The following is a 22,330-nucleotide window of genomic DNA, read 5'->3' as shown; positions in this document are numbered from 1 at the left end:
TCTTCTGGTGAGTCTGGTTTTCAGGTGATGGAGATGGCACTTGCCCCTGCAGGCTCACAGCTGGTTCCTTTGGCACCGGAGTGCCACATATATATGTCTTCTGAACCGCAGATGACACAGTCCACTACTCCACGACATGGAGCACAGGAACCTCAAGATACCATTCTACAAGGTACTTCAGAGTCCCCTTCAAATGTCCCCACTGAGGAGGAAACCAGTAAGAGATTGTGCAAGAGGAAGCACGTGGATCCCCCAGAATAATCCCTACCAAAGATACAGACTACAATGAAGGGGAAGGGTCCCCACAGTCACCCCGAGGATGTCTCCTTTGGGGACATACTGGAAATCTTAAAGCAGTGGGGAGACTGGAAACCCACCAACCCTTCCTCTGAGGAGTCTGTATTCTTGCAGGCTTTCCGTGCTTGGCCCTCTACTTCCTGGGTGACCCCGCCTGCAGATGTGACCTACTTCAGCTCATCATGCAGCGTGCTTGGAGGAATCCTGACACAGTTGAACCTATCCTCCAGAGACTAGACAAAATTCTCTCTCCGCCAGAGCGCAACCCACATTGGTCTAAAGGCTTACCAGTAGATGCTATGGTGGTGGTGGTAGCCACTAAGAAAGAGCTTGCCGAGGAGAGCCCTACCGTCCATCCTCCAAACAAGGAGTCTCGGGTGATGGACAGGTTAGGGAAACGGGTATATTCTTCATCTACCTTTGCCATTTGGTTCTTGAATTACTTAGCACATTTTACCCACCTCCAGTGAGGCCTAATTTCATAACTCTCGGAAACCGTAGCAGGAGCAGTTTCTGATGAGGTACACAACAAAGTTGCCTCACAGCTTGCCACCCTAAAATCAATATCTAATTCGTCCATGCGGGTAATTTCTCATGATACCGAAGGGGCAGCTAGAGCTGTGGGTGCAATTGTCATGAGACATCACGCTTAGATGTGCCTATGTGATTTTGTAGATCCCTTTATGTCTTCCTTTCTCCACACTCCCATGGAAGCCTCTTCTCTTTTTGGCCCAAAGGTAAAATACATATTAGCCAGGTGTGAAAAGGATGGAAAGACCCAGTCTGCCATGGGTATGCATTTTTCCACCCCCCAACAATCCTACTCGAGGAGTCAGAGGAGTGGAAAGATGTGGTACAAGAAATCCCAGGGCCCCTTCCACGACACATGTGGTGAGTTTACCCCCCCGGGCCAGAGGGGGAAACTCATCTGAAAGACAACCCTCCAGAGATAGAGGGGGTCCATGTAATCAGGGATCCAGAGATTCTTTCTCTGGACAGCCCTATCACCGCTTCTGAGTGGCGGCCCAATTGCTTACCTCTGGAAGCAGTCAGGGGGATGGTTTTCTCTGCACCACCTTGCCTGGCAATCCATAACAACAGATTCTTGGGTGCAGACGATAATTACCAGAGGTTATCACATCCCATTCAATCTTTACCCGAGGCCACTAAGGCATATTCCTGATGTCCCACCCAGTCAATGGGAAGCAGCAGCTCAAGAAATTCAAAAGCTGCTTCTAAAAATAGTCATCCAAACAGTCCACCAGATCAGATAGGATCTGGATTTTACTCAAAGTTCTTTTAGTACCAAAAAAGACAGGGGACTGGAAGCCAATCTTGGACCTCAGCATCCTAAACAAATTTGTCAGACAGAAAATTCTGGATGGTTACGGTTCAGTCTATCCTCCCATTTCTAGAGAAAGACGATTGGATGTGCTCGATAGATTTCCAGGATGTGTATTACCACATAGAAATGGATAAAATGCTCCAGGAGATTCCTATGCTTCCGGCTGGGAGTCAGTCACTACCATTTCTGAGCGCTGCCCTTTGCTCTCTCAATGGCCCCCCAGAGTGTTCACCAAATGTATGGCAATGGTAACAGCTCACTTGAGACTGCAAGGATTATGGGTGTTTCCGTATTTAGACGATTGGCTCCTTACCACTCCTTCCAAGCGTCTACTGGTTACAGCCTTACATTACACCCTAAAGCTAGTGAAATCATTAGGGATCTCAATAAACATAGAAAAATGGAAGTTGACTCCTACTCAAAATCTTGAATTCATAGGGGCAACTTTTGGCACTCAGTCTTGTCTAGTCTCCTTTCCAAGTCACAAGTTAGAAAGACTAAGGTCTCAGCTCTGGGTGATACTCTCTCAGAACAAGGTTTCAGCTCAGGCAGCATTTCAGCTAGTAGGATCAATGGTAGCATCGATTACTATAGTTCCCCTAGCAAGACTGCACATGGGGCTCCTACAGTAGCTTTTACTAACACAGTGGTCCCCTTTAACTCATCCTATATTCTTTGAGATCCGCATAACAAATCGATGCAAACAAGACTTAATTTGGTGGATGAAGCCAGGAAAAGACCTATGGAGTCATCCTTTCTCCCCCTCTCAGTCCAAGGCCATAGTGACCATGGATGCTTGATCAGGTGGGGGGCACTTCCAGGGAAAGACCATCCAAGGCACTTGGTCTCCCATGGAGGCCAATCTGCATATTAATGTTCTAGAACTGAGGGCAGTGCTTCTAGTATTGCAAACATTCCAATCTGTCCTCCAGTCAGGGACAATTGCTATCCAGTCGGACAACATGTCCGTAGTCTGGTATCAACAAACAAGGCAGAACCAAATCCTGCCTGTTGTGTCTGGAAGCCATGAGAATTTGGCAATGGGTGATATCTTCCAGCCCCTTTCTGATAGCAATGCACATTCCCGGGGATTCCAACATGATTGCAGACAAACTGAGCAGATGCATTCTCCCGCCTCATGAGTGGTCCCTCAAACCTGTCATAGTGGCAAAGATCTTCAGTCGCTGGGGAGCAGCCTTGGTGCGACCTATTTGCATCCTTCACAAACCACAAATGCAGAAGCTATTTTGCCCTAAATCCCCCACAGGGGGAGTCCCCGAGGGATGCTGTAGTACACAAATTGCCCACAGGAGTGCTTTATGCCTTCCCTCCCCTTCCTCTAATCCTGCAATTTTTAAAGAAAGCTCTTTGGTTGAGAAGCAAAGTAATCCTCATTGCACCCTATTGGCCTTGACAAGTTTGGTTTCCCTTCCTTTGGCCTCACCTAGTACAGCAGCCATGGATTCTGAATCCAACTTCAGAATTACTGTCGCACCCGCAAGGGTTGATACATCCAAACATATTGAGTCTCAAACTGACAGCTTGGTTCCTCCACTTCCAGTAATTGCCAGGCAAAATAATCTATCCTCCCCTGTACATAACATTCTTCTGGCTTCCCATAAACCATCCACTAGGAAACTTTATCTCAGCAAGTAGAAAAGATTCATAATTTGGTCTCGAGAGAAGGGTAATAGACCCCTTTTCAGCTTTGCTTACTTTTGTACTGGACTATTTATCAAATTTCCTCCATTTGGTAGTGGCAGCTTCAGCTATTCAAGTTCACCAGGCTGCTATCTCTAACTTTCACAATGGTTTCCAGGATTCATCCTTGATCTCTCACCGTCTCTGTAAAACCTTTTTGAAAGGTGTCACACACATTAGACCCCCCTTCAAAGGGGGAAATGGAAAAAAATTGAACCTTGGAATTTGACACTTGTTCTACAATCCTTGACTCGCCTCCCTTTTGAACCTGCTACCACTTGTGATATAAAATTTTCATCCTGGAAAACCTTATTCTTGGTAGCTATTACCTCGGCAAGATGAATATCTGAGTTGCAGCCCTTGTGTATAAAACATCCTTACATGGTTTTCCATAAAGACAGAGTATCACTATGGTCTAATCCCATTAATCAGACAACTGACCTGCCAGTCTTTTTTCCAAATTTTTCTAACAAAGGAGAATACTCCTTGCATTTACTTGATGTGCATAGACAATTGCGATTCTACTTGGACAAGACTAAATCTCTACGAAAATCTAACCAATTATTTGTATCCTTCTCATAACCAAAACTGGGAAAATCTGTTTCCAAAGTGATTCTTTCTAAATGGTTGAGAGATTGCATTTGCTTTATCTACCAACAAAACAAAGTTCTTCTACTGACTAAGGTCAAACCGCATTCCACCAGATCAATTGTGACATCTGTTGCCTTCCATGCAAGAGGTTCTATGGATGACATTTGTGCAGCAGCAGCAACATGGTCTACCCCTCATACCTTTATCACTCATTACAAATTGGATTTGGTCTCCAGGGGGAGAGCCTCCTTTGGTTCAATGGTACTCAGGAATATCCTTCCATAGGGCCACCCAGGAAATAAAGTAGCTAGGGACTCTGTCCCATCAGTAAGGAATGAATGAAGATTAACAACATCAGATAAAGAAGTTATGTTCTTACCATAATGTTCCATCTGTGTTGTTGATCTTCATTCATTCATTACAACCCACCTGCCATCCCCCTCCAAAAGACTCTGGGAGTTTCGGATTTGGTCCTACCTTATGATAGGGAAATTACTGAGATAAAGCCTCCACTTTCTCTCTTCTTTTCTTACAGGCAAACTTGATCTGAGGTGCTAGAGAGAGGGGCACTATGGGTAAGCTTATCTTGAGAGTTTTTTTGGCTGGTGTGAGCTTGTTATAATGGCCGACTCGGTTCCGAGGACGGAACTGGTACCCATCAGCAATGAATGAATGAATATCAACAACACAGGTGGAATGTTATGGTAAGAACATAACTTCTTTTTTTTATTTTTTGATGTGATATTGAATGACAGGCATGATAGGGGAAATCTCATGGGGTAGAAGAGAAGAAGCTTGGTTTTGTTGGAATTTAGAATGAGTTGGGTGTTAGTGAGCCATGGTTCAGCAGATAGAAAAGAATCTTGGATTATGGTCTGGAGGTCCTGTAGGGAGGAAGCTGCACATACTAGTGTGGAGTCATCTGGGTATTGTATAACTGTAATGTGAGGAGTAGAGGTGTGGAGTCTGTTTGTGGAAAGAGAGAACAATAGAGATCCAAGGATGGAGCCTTGGGGAACACCTAAAGTAAATGGAAGAAGGGGGGAGAGTTCATGTTGCCATTGAACAGCCTACTGGCGTCCTGATAAGTAGCCTTTTAACTGGGTAATAGAGGAAATACTGAAGTTTAGGGTGGTAAGAATGTTAATAAGTTTGTTGTGATTTACCATATAGAAGGCTTTGTAAAAGTCCAGAAAGATGACAGATACAGATTTTCCATTATTTCTATACTGGTTCACTGTATTAGTGAAGGACATTAGGGCTGTGGTAGTACTGTGATAGGGCAAAAGCCATGTTGAGTGTTTGACACTAGTTTCTGTGTGTGTAGGTAAACCATCAATTGTGTATGAATGACTTTGTCTAGGATTTTAGATAGGGGTGACAGAATGGCAACTGGACAATAATTGGTCCGTTCGGTGGAATTACTTTCTTTGTGTAAAGGTAAAATATGGGAGATTTTCCAAATGTCAGGTAGCAGGTTTTTTTTAGATTGATCTGTTTATTAGTATAGCTACAGGATAAACTATTGCTTTCACTGCAATTTGCAAAATGTTTATAGGGAGTTTGCCTGCTGCTAGTGTGTTTGGCTTTAGTTTTTTAAGTAGTCTTTTATGGTATCAACAAGGACTGGTTGTAATGTAAAGTAATCAATGTTATTTTGGGATATGAAAGGCTCAGGGATGGGGTGTTCTAGGAACTGGAGAGGGCGAGGATAGTTTCTGTGAAGTATTTATTGAATTTCGTTGGTATGTTATCATTGTTACTGGTTTTTGTGGAATGGGTATAGTCAATTTACCTGGATGTAGAATATTATTAATGGCAGCCCAGAACTTTTGGGGGTTATTATGATGATTTTTTTTAATATTATGGTAGTAGTTGATTTTGTCAAGTTTAACTAATTTCTTTGCTTTGTTTCTCAATTGTAAGAATGATAGTTTTGAGGCTTGGGATTTGTTGAAACTGTTCCCAAGCTTTATCTCTAGTTTTAAGCAGGGATCTGTATTCCTTATTTAGCCAGAGTGTATAGTTGGCTTTTACTCTAATAGTTCTAGGGAGTGCATGGCAGTTTAGAAAAGTGGTGCTGAAAGATTTAACAGCCTCTTTCAGGGGTTGTCATCTAAGAGGTTCCCAGTTGCAGCTCTTTAGCGAGGAGATAAAGTTGTTAGGGTTGACATTTTTTTGTTTCTGATTACATGATAGGTGGTCGGTCTGCATTGGTGGGTATGGGTCCTTAGAAGAAAGGTTGGTTGATGGTCACTAAGGCCATCAGGCAGACAACCAGATTGAGAGCATAGGGTGGGGGTGTTAATCAGAATCCAGTCAAGGATGGACTGTCATTTGGAAGATTTGTCAGTCCTTGTAGGAGATGTGATAGCTTAGGTGAACCCATGAAGGTCAATATGGGTTGCTGGATTCTGAGAGGAGTAGGTGAGCCAGTCAGTGCTAAAGTCCACAATCAGGATTGTTTCCCAAGGGAAGACATTGGAGATCCAGTGAAGTAAATTTTCTAGTATGGTAATGTTTTTCCTAGGTGGAATGTAACTACCTATAATGTTGATGTATTTCTTGGGGTTAATTTTTAGCTTAGCAAAAAGCATTTCTTCATTGTCAAAGTTAGGGATAGTTATCTTTAAGGTTTCAACTGCTAGGTGATTTTTGAATACTATTGCTATTCCACCAGCCCATTTGATTGATCTGTCTTCACATATAATACTGTATCTGGGAGCTAGGATTTCATTGTTGCTGTTGTCAGGTTTTAGCCAGGTCTCAGTTAATATTACCATGTCAGGAGAGTAGAAGGAGAGTATAGCATGCAGATCATGTACATTTTTACCTATACTTCTAACATTCACATTGAGAAGGAGAAGGTTAGAAATGTTATTGTGGTTTAATAGTACTGTATTAAATGAGGGGATTGTAGAGTTGCTGGAGACACATTGTGAGGAAATTAGACCAGGATTTGGATGTATGTCCCCAGCGAGACTTAGTTGGATGGTAAGTTGAAAGAGCAGTTTGGCAAGCTTGTTTTGAAGGTTGGAGTGCTTTTGGCAGGTTAGAGAACAAGTTCTAAGTGGGTGGAATCTGTTTGCATAGTATGCTGTGTGGCTGGTGTTAAAAAGGGTTGGGACTATGTTATAATGTAAAGATCTGTCTTGGTGGGATAGGGAAATAGTTTGCCAGGGAGGGGGATTAGGGTTTTGCAGTTGATTATGATATGAGGAAAGGTGGCATAAGAGCACCAGTGATGTGGTTGTGGTGGTGTGTGAGGCAGTTAGGTGTGTTTGCTATTAAGGTGTAACATTTTACGTGAGGAAGGTGGTAAGAGTTGGGTTGTTCTGCTTGGTGTGATTGGTTGAAGATTTTGTGGGTGTAGTTTCCTAGCTATAAATCTACGGGAATGGGGTGGGTGTGAATGGGGGTAGGGTAGAGGAGTGGTGTCAGCCTGAGCATAGCTGGGCTACACCTTGTTTGGAGTTGTAAACAAAAAAAACTATCAGTAAGTACAATGGTCCTTGGCTACAGAAGACTAGAGTTTGGAAACCACAGACAAAATATAGTTGGAAAGTCAGTGTTACAATATTGAAAAGGTCTAGTGAAATACATGTTAAGAGAGAGAGTCTGTGGGCCTGGAACAAGGAAGTTTTACACATGCCAGTAGGATGGCAAATTCTGTTTAAATTTGGGATGGATTGTTTAGGTTGTGTATAAGCAGGGGCTAAACTGGCTGTTTAGTAGAAAAGAAGGTATTACTATGTTTACTGGTCTCAGGTCGGGGGATAAACAGGTATAGCGAAATAGAATGAGAAGGGGCAGCTGTAGGTTCTGGTGGTATGCAAGAGGCCATGGTAATTTACAGCACTGCACTTCAGTTACAAAATAAAACCAGCTTAAACATACATTCTATAGCTTGACTGGATTTGGGCTTAGTTGTGCTCTGGATGTTCAAGGTTTCAGTGGCGTGGTATAGCAGTTGCTGTGTGTAGTTCTGCTGGGTAGTAGTTAGAGTGAAGAGCAGTTAAGTAGGTGAACGTTCCTATAAAAGGAACATAACTCTATTAGTTAGGGGGAAAAAGACTATAGGATTAAATGGCTAAACTAGTATATGTAGGGAGTGGAATGGACTGCAGGATAGTGGGATATATGAGGTACAGAGGGCTAGGCAGTATTATGTTCAGTAAAATAAGGAAGATTATTTAACCAACAACAGGTGTCCTATGGTAAGGTACTAGATCAATACAGTGAATAAGGGTACATCATTCTTACAAAGCTTATTTAACACATTTTAGGTAAATAGTTTTCACAGTGTAACTAGAAAAGACTGCTCATAGGATAAAGGTAAGATTTTAGCTGTTATAATATTCCATACATTGCTAACATTAAAACATATTTTAGGGGTTCACATTCCTGAAAGCATGTTTTCTTTTTTAGATTGCTGTTGAGTAAGATGCAATCTAACACTCTTACAAGGTGGCTAGCAGTTAAATAAGATTAATTACTGCACTGATTGAGTACACCATCAATTAAATACTGAGTATTTCAGATAAAAGCCAGTAAGAGAAATGCCGAGACAGTTATGAGCATTCTAATACAATAAAACACAGAGATAGTGATTAGTGTTGTAACATAATAGCAATAACATAAAAAATAAGGAATGGTGTTGGAGTGGTAAAACGCCACCAATAAAAAATAAAATGTACCACTCTTGTAGCCAATAATCCTATGACCAAGGTATAAAATCCAACAGAAACACACAGTACAAGTTGTCACAAAGGCATAGTAAAAAACACTCAAAGTAAAAAGTGGTCAAGCGCTTTCGTCATAAGACTTCATCAGAACAGTGAGAAGTGTAATTTAACACTTATATACTTACACGAAACGAGATGGCAGCTTAGAGTGAATGCCACTGTAGCCCCAGGAATTAATGATCACATTAGTATAAGACCTGAATTAAAGTTTAGGGCATCTAGACTTTAATTTTGTCTGTTTTTGGCTTCTAACAACCTTTTAATTCATTTTTTAAACATTTTGTTTGTATGCAGTATAACTTATTGTGATAAATGTTTTGTTTATTAACTGGATTTGCTAGTTTTAGACACTTTGGAGTGCTAGTATCTTAGTTTTTGTTTTTATGTAAAACAGGTATTCTCACTTTAAGAACTTATTTACTGCAATTAATGGGGATTAGTGTAAGTATATAAGTGTTGAATTACACTTCTCACTGTTCTGATGAAGTCTTATGACGAAAGCGCTTCACCACTTTTTACTTTGAGTGTTTTTTACTATGCCTTTGTGACAACTTGTACTGTGTGTTTCTACACATTAAACTTTGGATTTTATACCTTGGTCATAGGATTATTGGCTACAAGAGTGGTACATTTTATTTTAGTAATAGAAATAACATATGACTGTTTAGTGATCCTAAGAGCACATGGAAAATATCCTGCGCTTGGCAAATGTTAAAGTGGTAAATATAGGTTTACAATCCTGAAAGCCATTATATAGCTCCCGATTTACAGTTACCTGCAAATGTGGTGAACTAGAAGCCCTAGACATTAGCCTTGACTTTTGAGAAGTATATGTCCAACAGGAACGGACCCAAAACAGAGCCCTGGGGTACTCCACTGGTGACCGGTCTCTTGGTGGATGTGGTCTCATTGATCTTGACTTCTTGAGTCCTATCTGTAAGCTAGTTAGCAATCCAGTGAGTTATATAGAGATTTATGCCTAGTTCTGAGAGTTTGTCAACAATATTTGACTAGGGTATTGTATCAAATGCCTTGGCCGGGTCAAGGTAGGCAGTATGCACCATTTTCCTTTCATCCGTGGCCACAGTGACCCTCTCGAAAATTCTACCAGGTTAAGTAGGCAAGACCTTCCCATAACAAAGCCAAAGTGGGATGGGTCCAGTGCCTGTAGTTTGCTAATGTCCTTGTTCATCATTTCTGTGATAATTTATTCCATGGCGTTGCATATTAGACTTGTCAGACTGATGGATCATTAGTTCTTGGGATCAGTTGATGACTGCTGTGGCCCTCCATTCACCTGGCAGGTAACCTGTTTTGAGAGTGCGTCAAGTGGCCTTGCTAGGTCATGTTTTAGGTTATTTAGGATGCAACCAAGAATATTGTCAGGGCCCATTGAAGCAGTGTTTTCTGGGCTTAGCAAACAGCTCTAGGACATTTTCCCTGTTGATAGTTGTAGGGGATATGGTAGAAGGGATTTCACAGGAGGAAGTGACAGAAGATGAAATTAGAGCTAAATTTATCAGCCAGTAGATTTGCTATGTCAGCCTATTTAGTGAAGGTTGGACCAATTATCACTAGTTCTGCACACTGATGAGTATAACCTTTAAGATTCCTAACATAGCTGAAAAATGTCTTGTGATTGTCCTTAACCTGGGAGACTATCCTGACCTTGTAATTGGCCTTACTGGATTTTATTAGACCTCTTAGTTTCTTGCTTAGTTGAATCAGAGTTCTCTTATCTTTATGAGAGCTGCTATTTCTGATTTTGGCCATGACTTTTTTTCTTTTGTTATATAACCTGTTAAGGTAAGGGTTCCATTGGTGTGGTTTGTATTTGGTGTTAGATCTGGGCATACTTTTGGTAGGTACGGCAGCCTCAATGCAGCCATTTACATGTTTGTACAGGGTTTCTGTAAATAATTCTGCAAGGGTAGCTATGTTCTCTGGTTTTGAGGGAGTTGTGAAATTTGATGAACCATTGCTTAATAGGATGTAGTTTGCTTTAGTATTGTTGCTAACTGTTATGGGTTTAGTTGGGTTTTTGGGGTTAAATTTTATTTCGAGAGAGACAGCTTTGTGGTCTGACTTCACCAATGAGGATGTGACACAAACGGGGATGCGGCACTCTCCTTTGTTGGTGAGCACTAGGTCCAATATGTTTGATCCTCTGGCTGGAGAGTGCACTATCTGGTCCAGGGTGTTTGTATTGATTAAGTCCATGAAATGCTGTGCCTGTGAGTTAGAGGCAGTATATGTTTCCCAGTCTATAGAGGGGAAGTAAAAGTCCCTTAGGAAAAGGGTATTTGATTGGCTGATGAGCACCACTAATTGGTCTAGGTAAGAGCTGTGAGCATCATGGGTCATAGATGGTGATCTGTAGCTGGCCAGTACATGGTAGGAAACCTTGTTTATGGAGCCCTGGATGTGGATGAATTCCAGGGCATCATCCTGTTTTTATCAACTTATAATTGTATTTGTTGCTAATGTAGACTGAGACACCTCCATCTTTAGTCCCTGTCTGTGCTGCTGTTGGTCTAAATGTGTGGGAGGTATAGTAGCCTTCCACCATCAGAGTGCTTTCTGTGGCTTTAAACCAAGTCTTGGTAACAGCACAGATTTCTACATTTTCTAGCATGAGGAGACCTTGTAGGGTGTGGAATTTCTTGTTTAGGCTCCTAGCTTTGAGCAGTAACACCTTGAGGTTGCTTTGAGGTTTATTTATTTATTTTAATCTTGTGTTGGTAATTTTGTCATTTTGACATTGCCCAAAAAAGGTTCTTAGGAATTATAATGTTTACCCAATATCCGAAAACTCGGTGGGGGGGACCATCCTTGGTAAAGCAAAGTGATCTGTTAACCATGTCCTCCCAATAGATATTGTATTCCCCTGGAGTGACACCAGAAACTAAGCTAATTATTAAAATCAATCATTTTCTGTTCGTACTGTGGCATCATCCTTGGTGAAGGTAGAATGGTGCTCAATGCAAGGCACATACCTGTCTGTGATACATATTCAGATGGATCCATAATGTCTCTTTTCATGTAGTCCAGTGATGTATGCCTCAGGTCATTTACACCCACATGAACTATGATAGAATCATACTGGTACCTGTGATGCAATGATATTGCACAGCCCTGCTCCAGATGGGCAACTAACCATTATCTTCTCCTTGTCCATCCTGGTGAGTGGAGTATGTGTGTGTCATACACTGTTTGCTTGCCTTATGGGCTTTGTTCTTGGGGGAATCATTGAGTGTAAGCTTATATGCAGTATTAGGTGGTGCTTTCGGTGTGTACTTAAGTGATTGCTGAGGGTAGGTGTTGCAGTTTAGGTGGTCTTTGAGGTTTGGAAGGGATTCTTCCAAGTTCCTCACCATAAGAATATCTGTGTGTGGCGAGCAGTATATGTGAAGGATATTGTGCGTGTGTGTGTGTTTTTGACAACCTTGTTTTGTAAGTGAGATTTTTGCCTCTAAGGAAGTTATGTATGCACATCTCACACATACTATGTTAGTTTCTTTAAGGATTAAAAGGCTGTCCGAGTTCATGAGACAATTGCTGCATTGTCTCAGCATGCTCATATCTACCAAGCTGGTCACAGATCCATGTTGTCAGGACCTGTATTAGAGTTGGGCTATTATGGTTTAGGGTCTTGATTTTACAGGGGTTACCTGAGTGGCATCCAGGGTGAAGGCTAGATGCTAGATAGTGTCATACAGCACGAAGATCATAACATTATCTAGCTACCTAAGCTTAGCTCCATGCAAAGCATTTCTGTATTATGGGTTAAAGTCCTAAGTACTAGCTTTATAAGTTTGTTACTATACAGGGTACTGCTAACCACCACTGAGCGATGAACAGCTCTGCTAAAATGCACCTAATTTATAGTAGACAGAAAAAAACTGAAAACTAACTCCCATGCCCTAATAAATGACTACAATTTAAGCTCCCTGGGAGTGCCAAGGTAAACAAGTCCCGCAGGGATCAGTGCTGTGCCCCTTATGTTTGTCATTTATTTTTAAGACCTCCAAACTGGTAACTCTGTTCTCTGGTTAACAAAGTTTTCTGACGACTGCAAGTTGGTTGTGGTTGTTAGATCACCTTTGAATATATGTACTCTTGAAAACAAGCTAACTGTAGTCAATTTCTGATGCAGAGAGAAGGGGCTCAAATTAAACCCCAAGAAAAGCAGCTGCATCCCCACTGAGAAGCAGAAACACTCTGCATTCTTCTGCATTGAAAACAGCCCTGTAACATAAGAATTAGTGATTGGGGATCTGGGAGTATGGGTTATTTCCCTCTAATTTCACCATCATGTGGCAGTCATATTTAGGAAATCCTTGCACAGTTCTCATCTAATTGTGCCAAGGACATATCTTCTATAGCTAGCCACATTCTGCCTTAATCACACCAGTTAATGAATATAATGCACCCTTCAGCATATATATGGCTAGACATATTAAAAAAAAAAGAATGAAAAACCTCTATGGTTCCAAATAAAAAGGTTAGAGTTCTTATCCTTGTTCTCAGTTTTGCACAGGCTCTAGAAGACAGACCTGTGCCTAGCTTATTGTGCTCTTAAAGATGCAGTCATTCTCAACCTCCTTTTCCTCACCAAGTCAGACTGTGTTGCCAACAGCAGAACCAGTGATTTAAACTTCATATAAATTAGATAAAACTAGATGGAGAGAGGCTCATCACCCAGTGCATCCCTTGCTCTGGAATAATCTCCCCTGGCATGTCAAGTATTGTGATTCTTGGTCATACTTCAGACGTAGCTTGGACAGTTGGATGAGTGCCCTAAAACTTATATGAGGACTCACAGGTATCACCTTTCTTGCAAAAAATGGCAGAGCCTGAGGGCTGGTACTGGCAATTTGTACATGGCCTCTGGTTTGATTTGCCATGTATTATTCAATTATGGTAAGGACTGCATGTGGGAGATTTTGGGTTTTGTTTTGCAAACTTGTCAGAAACAGAAATGATGTTCTTTAAAGATATTCAACACCGAAATTTTGATTCATGTTTATCATCCCTAGAGCTCTGTGCAATATTCATTTGTACCCAAAAGAGTGACAGACTCTTACTTCATTTTCCTTTTTGGTGAAGTCAGCCTGCACTTTTAAGTTGTGGATAATAAAAATATTTGTTTTAACTCTAGAACTTTGAGTGTCTGCTTAAATTGTACTCCCCCTTTGTAGATCAGTATGTATGTATATATTTAAGAAGCTTTCCATGGGCTTGCACAAGTGTATAAATACTGAGCACATACAAGCCTGACTGCCATTTTGTAGTAAGCTGTTGAGATGTAAGCATGCATATCTTTGTAGTCTGTCAGTTAATCAGTTCATTTATATTTTGTACTGCTGCTATCCATCCTGATGTGTTTCTGTGTAATAAAGCATATAAAGAAATTACCCCACCTGTTTGTCTTCAATTGTAAACCAAGATGAGTGATATGGTGTCAGAATGGGATCCAGAATCAAGACCAAGAGGCACTCAGTTAATGGTGGAGGAATATAGAGGAATGGATCATCCCTTCTGTACGTATAATTCACAAAAACAGGTCCAAAACAAATTTCAGGTACCAAAATTTGCTTAAATGATTTCTTACTCAAAAAATATAAACCAAAGCACTCAGAATGCTCACAATGAGTTTCTAGTTAAACAAAATGTCCAAAACTGTGACATATTGATAAAAATATTCAAAATAGTTACAAAATGTTTGAAACAATGTCTGAATCACATAAAATGTATAAAATAAGGAACATGACCACATTTTTTCGCTATGAGCTACTTTTTTGCATTAATTAAAGCTATTCAAGATATACAAAGTGTTCACTTGATTGTGCAGTATTACAGTACAATTATTTCACAAAATACAGTAATTTCAGTGCATATTTTGCAAAGTACAGTATTTCAAAGAGTTTATTGTGCATTTGAATATTATTATTTATTTATTTATTTATTTATTTTATTTTACATTTGTTTACCGGGCTAGTCCAACTGGATATATGTCCATTTTCAGTAGAGGACAAACTACTAAACAATGTCAAGATATACATAATCTACAAAAATACAGAGAAAAAACATATGTAATAACTTTTAAACACGTTGTATTCACTTTTGAGTAAAATCAAAAACCTTGGATGGAGAAGAGAAAGAAATGATAAGAATATTAAATACTTCAAAAGAGTATGGAGAAGAGAAGAAAGAGAATGGGTGTTAAGGAGTTGGATAATGATGCAGAGCTAACCTGACAAGAGCATAGCCAATGCATATTTAGGAAGGATTTTAGTTTAGTTTGAAATTGGGAGAGTGATGTTAGGGATGTAAGTTCCTGTGGTAACTTGTTCCATATTTTGCCAACTGAGTTGGAAAATGTGGAGTCACCTGCTGAGTTTTTGGATCGGGATGTTTGGACCAGTATTTTGTTGGTGGGATGCCTCAGATTGTTATAGGGTGTTATGAGGGTGGAGAGTATTGGGGTGTTTTCAGGGTGATGTAGGGCATTATGGCATAGTGAGTTGATAGTATTGTATGACGTGTGGTAGTTCCATCCAGCCATGCTTTTTGAGATTTAAACAATGATGAGTTCTATATGGAGAAATCTGGCAATATTATTATATGAAGAGGTAAGTTTGCTAAGATTATGTTTAGAGAGATTTGTGTATATGGAGGAAGCATATAAAAGGGTTGAGATTAAGTGAGTTCTGGCTATGGTAGTTTTGGCTTCAGGAGTAAGAAAAGATTTGATTCTATAGAGAGAGCCTAGTTTTCTGTTGGTCAATTTTATTGTAAGATTAATATGATTGTCAAATTTTAATTGATTGTCAATAGTGATACCCAAGAGTTTTGTTGTTTGGTCAGGAGAGATAATGGTTCCATTGTCAGATATTAAAATGGATAGAGGTAGACAAATGGGTGGGTGAAAGCAAGAGTTTGGTTTTGGGGTTAAGGAGAAGGAAATGATTAGAGAACCATTGTTCTATAGTTGAGAAGGTTTTTGTGTAAGAGAGTGAAGTTCTGACTGTGTAGAGGCTGCACAAATGATGGTAGTATCATCTGCATATTGAATACAAGTTGATTGTGGAGTAGCTAGATAAAGTTCATTAATGAAAATGGAAAATAAGAGTATAGAGCCCTGAGGGACTCCTATAGTGGTGGGGAGGAGATCAGAGAGTTGGTTGTCCCATAGAACTGCTTGTTTGTGGTTGTCTAGGTAAGATGTGAACCAGCATAAAGATTTTAAACGATGGAGAAGAAGCTGGTGATTTACCATGTCAAAGGCTTTGGACAGGTCTTTTGTTAATTGAGTCAATGAAGGATATTGAATACTCAGTAGAGTCACCTCCTTTAAAAAGAGGATAATATAAGAGATTTTTCAGACTGATGGAATTGTAATATGATAGAGGACCAAAATTTATGTGGTTGGTGGGGTGAAGATTGCTGAAGCTGGGTATAAAAATTCTTTTTAATAATAAGTACTGCCTGTATGTGCATGCTCGTATATAATTACAAGGACCATTTTTTTTCAGTGTGTTTTGGCATAATTTATTGGCATTACTGAAGGATTTCGAAAACCAGGTCCACTTGTCTTTCATAATAATACTGCAGAGAACTGAAGAGTGTTTGAGCAGGAGTACGATATTTTCATACACGCTGCATTTTCTGGCAAAGATACACAAACAAAGGCATTTATTCTGCTTAATTTAGCTGATTAAGAAGTCATAGAAAGAGTGCATTCATTTGTGTATGCACTTGTTGTGTTTGTAAGGGAGGGGGAAAACTGCTATATACTGGTACTGGCTGAGTCAAGGAAAGACTCTAAGTGCTTAAAATGTAAATTTAGAGAAACGTATAATGTCCAAACAAATATTACGATGGAAAGGTATTTATTTTACATAAGAGATCAAAAGCCTGGGGAAACTTTTGCAGCATATATAACTGACTTGGGAAACAAAGCTAAAACATGCAGATTTGGTGATTTAAAGGATGAGTTGATAAAAGACAGACGTGTGTGGTATTAAAGATGATGGTGTGAGAATGATTTTGCTTCATGACAGTGATTTAACTTTGAATAAGGCCATTGAGATTTGTCAGATATATGAGTTCACAGAAAAGCACACAAATATGCTTACAAATGAGAAATGCATGCTTCCAGTATCTTCTATTGCTCATGTTGATAGTATGCAGCACGTGGCTAAAAGAAACAGGCCCAACCAAATGGCAGTAACTGTGAGTCCTGTAACAGTCACTGATAAACCCCGTGGCTTTCTAGCAAATTCCAGACTGTGCACAGTCTCGGTGAAGCACAAGGGTGAGTCAGCAAACTCAAAGCATTTGCCCTCACCTAGCCTCATAGTCAGCTGTCATAATTGTGGTGGCAGTCATGTGTCTAAAAGAGAAAACTACTTAGCTTTTGGTCAGCAATGCCACAGAAGTAAAAAGTGGAATAATTTCCAAAGATTTTGTAAATCAAAAGAGGCTCATTCTTTTATTAAAAGAGAACATTCAGAGACATGTTGATCAATTAGAAAGCTGTAACCCTACTTTTTAGGTTGATGGTGTGTCTGTGCTTAATGAAACAGTCACTGCAGTAGACTTATGGGCAAATAATGAAGTATTTTGTACTGTTCAGATAAGTGGGAGACTCATAGATCTCAAAATTGACACAGGTTCAAAGTGCAATGTTATGTCAGCAGAAACATTTGCCAGAGTATGTGCTGGTGAGAAGCTTAATTTGGCAAATTGTGCGAAGGTTGTTGCTTATGGTGGTGAAGAAATTCAAATGGAAGGTTCAGTAGTGCTTTTTTGTTGTTCTGCTGGGAATAGCTATGACTTACAATTTTATGTAGTCAAAAGGCACGTGCAGTCATTATTAGGCAGAGATAGTTTGAAAATGGGACCACTTTCATTTAATAAGGAAGTGTACCATGTACGTTTAAAAGACCACTGTTCTAATTTTGCCCAGTCTTTTTTTCTACCTATGTTGATCTTTTCAAAGACAGACTAGGCAAACTACCAGTTGTGTACTTCAAGAAGTTAGACCCTGAAGTCAAACCAGTTGTCAGACCAGCCGAGAAACTTCCAGTAGCTATGCAGAACAGAGTCAGGGCTGAACTAGATAAAATGGTGCAGCAAGGTGTAATTTGTCCAGTTGATGAACCTACCGAATGGGTATCTTCCATGGTGGTAGCTCATAAGAAAAGCTCAGATGATATCAGAATATGTATTGATCCAAGAGATTTAAGCAAAGCACTGAAAAGACCTCATCCAATGCATACAGTCAAAGAAGTTACTGCTCTTATGCCAAATGCCACCATTTTTTTCTGTCCTAGATTCAAAGAGTTCATTTTGGCAAATTTTTCTTGTCAGAAAATCTTCATTGCTAACCTCTTCCAGTATTCCTTTTGGCAGGTACAGATTTTTGAGAATGCCATTTGGGATACATTCTTCCAGTGTGCTATGGACCAATTTCTTTTCACGGGTATGTGTGTGTTGTCACAGTAGATATTATAGTAGGAGGTAATGGTGCAGCTGAGCATGACAGAAACCTCAAGAAAGTTCTGGAAAGAGCATGTGAAGTGAATCTTAAGCTGAATCCTCAGAAGTGCAAATCCAGGCTACAAGAAGTTACTTATGTTTGTCATTTGTATACCAGTTCAGGCTTACGACCAGATCCTTCCAAGCAAACAGCAATTTTTGAGATGCTGGCTCCAGACAATGTTCAAGCCCTTCAGCGTTTTCTTGACATGGTTAACTACCTAGCCAAGTTCATTCCAGACTTAAGCCAACTTTCAGCACTGCTTAGAGAGCTAACATGCAAAGATGTATCTTAGTCATGGTCAGAGCAACACCAAAGAACATTTGATGTTTGAAACAGAGCCAGTCTACCAACTCTCAGATGTTATGATGTTCACAAACCAGTTACTCTTTCTTGTGATGCTTGGAAGTGTGGTTTTGGTGCAGTCATTCTTTAAGAGGGTAGACCAGTAGCACATGCATCCAGAACTCTAATCCAAACTAAAATGCAGTATGCTCAGCTAGACAAAGAGCTCTTGGCAATTGTGTTTGCATGTTCGAAGTTTCATGATTATATTCATGGCCGCCCTTTCCAAATTGAAACAGATCACCAACCTCTTCTCACTATTTTGAGAAAGCATATGCATACAGCTCCTGCTTGATTGCAACACATGATATTGAAATTGCAAAAGTATAATTTCAATCTTGTCTACACAAAAGTCAGAATTCTTTATTTTGCTGATACTTTATCCAGGTTGCTCAGAAGTACCACTGATCAGCTTGAAAATGAGAAACTTGATTTTGAAGTCAAGGAAGTGAGAACATTTTTCTTCCACATGTCTTAATGAGCTTATGCAAAACCAGTTTATCAGTTGAGGATGGTCTTCCAAGCAGTCTTGTTTACCTCATGACCTGCAACCTTATTTTCCTTACAGAGATGAGATTTTGTTTGACAATGGTATCATCATGAAAGGTCCAAAAGGGATTGTTCCAAAATCCTTGCATCAAGAGTATATTACAATCTTGCATCCTGGTCACCCAGGAACCGATTCTAACAAGAGAAGGGCAAGTGGACTAGTATTCTGGCCTTCTATGTCAAAGGATATTGTGAGAGTACTTTCATCTTGTTCTGTATGTAATAGTTCTAAGCCAAATCAACAGAAAGAATCATTTCAGCTAAACCAGGTTCCTGAACTACCTTGGTTGACTGTAGCTACAGACATTTTCAAATGGAATGGTCAACATTACTTGGTGTTAGTCAACTCTTATTGAAACTGGATTGAGATTGACCTACTTCCTAATCTAGCATCCAGTACTGTCATTACTAAGATGGTGTCATTTTGCAGACCATGGTAGTCCACACAAAGTTATTCCTGACAATGGTACACAGTTTACATGCCAGCAGTTTAAAAGATTTGCTGAAGAGTGGAACTTCACTAATGTTACAAGTATCCCTGAGTACTCGCAGTCATTTGGTTTGGCAGAACATGCAGTTCAAAGTACGAAATAATTATAATAATGGAAACAGATGATCTGCTGTGGCGACCCTAATGGGATCAGCCAAAAAGAAGAAGAATTATGTTCCAGATAAGCTGCAACTTGGATATGAACGTTTGTTTTTATAGTGTCTGTATAATCGCACATCTCTTATTCAATGTGTGTCATTATACCTTCATTAATTATTAAGGGAAGAGGAGGATGTCATATATAATATATACCTTTAGCTTTCAAGGGCTCATTTGCACAAGTGTAATAATAAACAGCACATGCAAGCCTGACTACCATTTTTGTACTGTTGAGATTGTAGATGTAAGCATGCATGTCTGTGTTCTGTGTCAGTGTCAGTTCATTTTTTTATTTGCACTGCTGCATCCATGTGTGTGTGTTTATATGTAAAAATAATATATATAAACTGCCCTGCCTGTGTGTGTTTCAATTGTAAACCAAGACGTGCAACCCCCTTCATATATATATATATATATATATATATATATATATATATATATATATATATATATGTGTGTGTGTGTGTGAGTGTGTGTACATATGCTTATAAGTATATATGGAGAATGTCACATCTAATGTCAGCAATACCAAAAGTATTATGGTCTAAAAAATATCCAAACTGAAAAATTTCTAAAGTTAAAAATATCTATTATCAATAATATTGTAGCAGAATATGTATATAGGTTGTAGAGTTATGTAGTGGTTTTAAATTGCAGTATTTTGATATTTTGAGTAGTTTGTCTGTGATTGTGTGAAGCCAATATGCACAATTTTGGACATTTGCTTCCTTCTCCAAAGTTACACACTCATGGAATTAGTATATATAAAAAGAGAGATGTGGGAGATAGTGGGGCTTCTCCCCTAAAAAAAATACATACTTACTGTTTATTGTTTAAAGCAGAGGTAGTGTAAGAATTGGTAGACACAGAGAGAAGAACAGTAGTTTTTTGGAAGGAGTTCAAAACAAGACCATTAGAAGGATATTTGGGGTGGACTAAAAAATGGTATCACCAGAGTGGAGGAGCTGGAACACATTTCAGAAAAAGTTCACTGACAAGAGAGGACATGAAATTGGTGCACAAAACTGTGTTGGAGAGATATGAAGAGAATGCTCTATACAGGATGGGAAAGGGGTACAGCCAGCAGACTGTGGCAACAAAATACTTCCTGGCTATGTAAGAGTACTTCCTGTAGAGAGTTATTGACCCTTGGAACAAACTTTCAGAAGATGAGGTGGAGAGTGAGTCTGTGGAGGCATTCAAGAGGACACTGGTCAGGTGGAGAAAATGTGAGTGTTAAGGGATGGATGTCAGAGTGGTAAAATGTTAAATGCACTTAAAGGGTTCACTGACTAGGATGTTTCATTTTGCAGTCAGACCTGACCATTAAAGCAATTTGATACGATTGAAAATGAGAATCCTCTTCACCATCAGTAGAGAGATATACTGAAAGCACAGTAAACATGCACTTGGCATATTATGGGATACCAGGGCAGATAGAGAGGTGCTGGATTCACAGAATGATAGGCATGTGAATGCTATGAGAATGACATTGCCAAGAAGAAAGGTGCTGCACTCTCAAAAGGATAGACACTGGGAAGGAATTACTTAGCTGCCATAATTGGTAGCCTGGAGATGGATACTCAGTGATCTACACACTGGGATATTATGAGATGCTGTTCTCTGAGACACAGAGGGAGAAAACATTCTGAGTACCCAGATGGCTATGCATCATAAAAGTCATAAACTCCCATAACTGGGAGACATGTAGGGTACACATAGGTCTGTGCACTGAGGATATTATGAGAAGCCAAGGCTGGAAGACAGGTGTTAGGCATCCATGGCTAGCTAAGCACCGGAGATAATATGAGATGCAAGTACACAAAGGGACAGGCACTGTGAATATTATAAACTGCTATGTCCAGGAGGTTGGTATGTGCTAGGTACACAGAGGTACAGGCACTGAAGATATAATGGGGGTGCCATATCACAAAGAGGGGTGCTGGGTACATAGTGGTTAGCCAATTGGAGGGTATTATGGGATGTCATTGTCATAGAGAAAGAGGTGCCTGGTACAGTGAGTTAAACACAACACTTGGAATACCACTGGAATTCCATGGCAGACATACAGATGGCAGTATAATGCAGGCTGTTTATTGGGATATTATCAGGTACCATTATCAACTGGAAGGATATTGTTAAACAGTCAGCTTTGTAAAGAATATAGATAAACTGCAGATCCATTAGCAGGTATATATGTGCTGTGTACACGCAGGGCTTGCTACTGAAGATAGTTTGGGATGGCATTAACAGGAAGAGATATGGTGGGTATGGAGTGGTAAGTTAAGTGCTGAGGCTATTTAAGAGATGCTACTGCCACAGAGACAGGTATGTTAGGTGCACAGTGAGCTAGGTCCTTTGATATTATAGGATGCCGTTGAGAAATAAAGATATGCTAGTTTGTACTAGGTGCTGAAGTTAGACAGTGGGGATATGCTGGTACCTACAGCAGGATGTAGATCAGTACAATACTCTTAAGAATGGGTTTCCCATATGTAATACTGTGGCTGTTGTGTTCTAAATTTTATCTGAAGCAAATGAATGCATGACATGCTAGTGCA

The sequence above is a fragment of the Protopterus annectens genome, chromosome 12.part0, assembly GCF_019279795.1.
Source record: "Protopterus annectens isolate FY-2018-M chromosome 12.part0, PAN1.0, whole genome shotgun sequence".
NCBI lineage: Eukaryota > Metazoa > Chordata > Ceratodontiformes > Protopteridae > Protopterus > Protopterus annectens.
This window is presented reverse-complemented; position numbering follows the sequence as displayed.